Raw genomic sequence first — 4,094 nt, 5'->3', positions numbered from 1 at the left:
CGCGAGAAGGAGGGGTGGAATTGCGCGCGCCCCCCCCTCCACTGCAACATTCCCTCCCCTTCTGGAGTGGCTTCATGGTTGATCCCAGCTGTTGCTTGAATTGGTTTCGGGACAAACCATTCTCGAAATGGGTAGCGGAGAGGAACACAGGATGAGAAGAGATAAAACATATGATGTAATTTTTCTCCGATTTTCCTAACTTAGCTTAATGTTGCTTGTATAACGATTTTATATTGTTCTGATTGATGGCAAATATTATAACACAAATGAGACGTGAAACCAAAGCTATTATCAAAGCTAGTAGGACCTTTGATTCCAAGCAGCCCGGCTAGCTCAGTCGGTAGAGCATGAGACTCTTAATCTCAGGGTCGTGGGTTCGAGCCCCACGTTGGGCGGTGCAAAACTTTTTAAAATTTTAATTGCAAATTTATTATTATTATATTGATTTATGCATAACCACATATGGAAGTATTTGCTTTATTTTCTTATTGCAACTTTATAACTATAGCACAGAAGTGGTCAGGCAAAAAAGCAAGGAGACACAATAAATAGGCAAGCCTGTGTAGGGAAATGGTTAAGGGTTCCAGATGCAGGACAAAATCTGTCTTCCTGGGTCACCGACTCAGTTCAGGAAATAACCAGACCTTTTGGTCCATATATGAAGTAGCACAATATGGATGGTGGTTTATTAATTTATGTTTTGTATATACATAAAGTTAAAATACATCAATAAAGTACAAATTAAAATAATATAATAACATACAATTTCACAACTGCCATACAATTTCACTACTTTATTCAGGAGAAACACATCTTGAAAACAAATAAAACAAAACAATAAACTTAAGTATATCTAAAACTTCATACTGTGATCACAAAAACTTTAGCAAAAACTCCTTTTAGTAATTTTCTAAACAGCAAAGTCTGATATTGTCCTGATGCAGGGGGAAGTTGGTTCCAGAAAACTGGACCAGCTATAGAAAAAACAATATTTTCTTCAAAATTAATTAATTTTCCTCAAAGCTGGGAAAAAGCAGTACCTTCTGATCTTTAAGCACCCTATAAAGATAAAAGGCTGAGTCTTTTTTCAAAGCCCTCATGTATAAGAAATAGCAGTTTGAAAATTATTTCACCAATCCTTAACCAATGCAATTAGTTAAGCAAAGGGATAATGTGCTGGAAACAAGACCAGCCTGACATGATATTTAAAGTGTGGGTGAAAAGGAAAATCCTGGTCTTATAAGACACAAATTAAACTAGATTCATAAAGGGAAACTCTGACATCATGATTTGAAACTTAAAGGTTTACTGCCACCAGTGTTGGGCAGACTTGTATGATCTGGGGCCTGAAAATGGTGAGGAATATATCATGTGATATGACAATGTCTTTCAGTGCAAGACTTGGGAGCCAATGGTGGCCCCCAGAGACATCTGGGGTGTCCTCCATTATCTTTCTGGATTTTTTTTTTTCTGCCACTCTACCTTTCTACCCAAGCTCAGGACAGAAAGGGAAAAGTGGATAGCAGGGAAAAGCCTAGGATTACCAGAGGACTGTCCGAGTGCCTGTATGGATTTCCAAAACCCGGCAGCGGGTTTTGGAAAGCCTTGAGCTCGGGGTCACATCTGGAGGGCCTCTGAGCTTGCGCGATTGCAATGCGATGATGTCACACTCATGGGTGTGATGTCATCGCATTGCATCTGTGTATGCTTGGAGGCCCTCCAGACACGGCACCGAGCTCAGGGAGTGGGGTTAGGGGAGGGAGAAGTATATCTATTCTAGGAGAGACACGATCTTTTCTGTCACGGCCCCCCCAATCTGGAATTCGCTCCCAACTAATATAAGGGAAGAAAAATTACTTAGTGAGTTTAAAAGTCTCCTGAAAAGCTGGCTTTGTAAGGATGCTTTTAACTGAGTTATGCCTCTACCATGATCCCATCTCCCCAGCACCCCACGCTGAACACTGGCTCCCAATTAGCCAGCGCTGTGCATTCAAGGCCCTGGCAATAGCGCATAAAAGAATTTATGCCACCACCCCCTCCTACATAAAATCCAAGCTACCCATCTACATCCCCACCCGCACCCTCTGCTCAGAATCGGAGAACGCCTATGCATTCCCTCTGGAAGGTCCCTCCTCTCAGAAACTGCCCGCAAACGCACCTACAGCCACTTCATTCCCCATCTCTGGAACCAACGCCCCCCTCAACTCAGACTACAGAACTCTTTAATGGCATTCCGGAAAATGGTAAAGACCCTCCTCTTCAACTAAAGGTCGCCCTCAGTCTACACCCCTCCCCCTTAAGCCCCACCTCTACCCTTCCTTCTCCTTTCTAATCTTTCCCCTAATTCCTATATAGTCCTCTCTCAGCCTGTACTCAAATAACTTGTATTTAAACTAAACTACTTATATTTAACCGACTGTTCTTAATTTGCTGTATAGTCCCTGTATTTAACTGCTGCAGTCGTGTATGTCCAAACATTTAAATCTACTGTATAATCTTGTATGTCCAGTTACACTCCATTGTGAATGTTTACTTGTAGACCATTCTGAGCTACTGGGAGGACGGGATAAAAATCAAAATAAATAAATATTTTATATCCCCAAGATACTCGTTAGAGTAATAGTAAGGTCGATAAGCAAAAATTGAGCGGGTAACCTTTCCCCCATCCTTTTGTTTCATCACCGTGCCCTTTTGGTTTGATTTACAAATTGTATTTAATCCTTTTTTAATTTTTCCCTTCTGTGTTTGTCTGATACACAGGTGTGTGAATTGTCTTGTTTGAGTTATGTGTTTTTTCTTTTTTTTACCCCAATTTTACTAGTACTTGTAAATCGCATTGAATTAAGATTTTGCAATCAAAATCAAAATTTTATTTAAACTTGCAAACGGATCTGAAACAGTAGAGGTAAAAAAGTGCCTTTTCCACATGCACAAACCCTAAACTGTTCTACACTGTGGGGTCTTTATCTTAAGGCGTGCTGAAGATTATCGCGCGCTAAATGCTACGGCATCTATTATGTTCTATGGGCGCCTTCACCACTGGTCCTTGACATGGCAGCTGGGCTTCAATGCTAAGAAATGTAAGGTCATGCATCTCGGCAGCGGAAATCCATGCAGAACTTACACCTTGAATGGAGAAAAACTAGCTAGGACTTCAGAAGATCGGGACTTGGGAGTAATCGTCAGTGCAGACATGAAGGCTGCCAAACAAGTAGAGCAGGCCTCATCCAAGGCAAGGCAAATGTTGGGATGTATCAATAGAAGCTTCGTCAGCCGCAAACCTGAAGTCATAGTGCCGCTTTACAGAACCATGGTGAGACCTCACCTGGAATACTGTGTGCAATTTTGGAGACCACATTACCGTAAAGATGTGCTTCGAGCTGAATCGGTCCAGCGAATGGCCACTAGAATGGTCTCCGGACTCAAGAGTCTCTCATACGAAGAAAGACTGGGCAAATTACAGCTCTACACTCTTGAGGAGCGCAGAGAAAGGGGAGACATGATTGAGACATTTAAGTACATCACAGGTCGTGTCGAGGCGGAAAGCGATATATTCTTTCCCAAGGGTCCCTCGGTCACAAGGGGGCACCCGCTCAAACTCAGAGGAGGGAAATTTAATGGTGACACCAGGAAGTATTTTATTTAGGAAGGAGGTTATTAAGAAATCCACTGTGCTAGGATTCAAAGGCAAATTAGATGCACATCTCCTTACGAGAGGCATAGAGAGATATGGGTGACTAAAACTACATCAGGTGTATACCTGACTGGGCCTCCGCGTGTGCGGATCGCCGGACTCGATGGACCATGGGTCTGATCCGGAGATGGCAGTTCTTATGTTCTTATGTTCACAGAGAGGGTGGTAGATCACTGGAACAGACTTCCGGTGCAGGTGGTCGAGGCCACCAGCGTGCTCGATTTTAAGAATAAATGGGACATCCACGTGGGATCCCTACGGGGGTCGAGTTAAGGAACTAGGTCATTAGCACTCAGACTTGATGGGGTGGGTCAGAAGAGTGGGCAGACTTGATGGGCTGTGGCCCTTTTCTGCCGTCATCTTTCTATGTTTCTAATAAAACCTTAGCGGTTAACACACC

General features: G+C 42.8%; 1 non-coding gene across 1 annotated transcript; it reads left to right on the top strand.

The window, feature by feature from the left end:
* The first annotated feature begins 322 nt into the window (after nt 1–322).
* TRNAK-CUU lies at nt 323–395 on the top strand. Its single transcript has one exon. It is a non-coding gene; the product is annotated as a tRNA-Lys (tRNA).
* Nucleotides 396–4,094: the final 3,699 nt, after the last annotated feature.

This window comes from Geotrypetes seraphini, chromosome 12 (assembly GCF_902459505.1).
Source record: "Geotrypetes seraphini chromosome 12, aGeoSer1.1, whole genome shotgun sequence".
NCBI lineage: Eukaryota > Metazoa > Chordata > Amphibia > Gymnophiona > Dermophiidae > Geotrypetes > Geotrypetes seraphini.
This window is presented reverse-complemented; position numbering and strand designations above follow the sequence as displayed.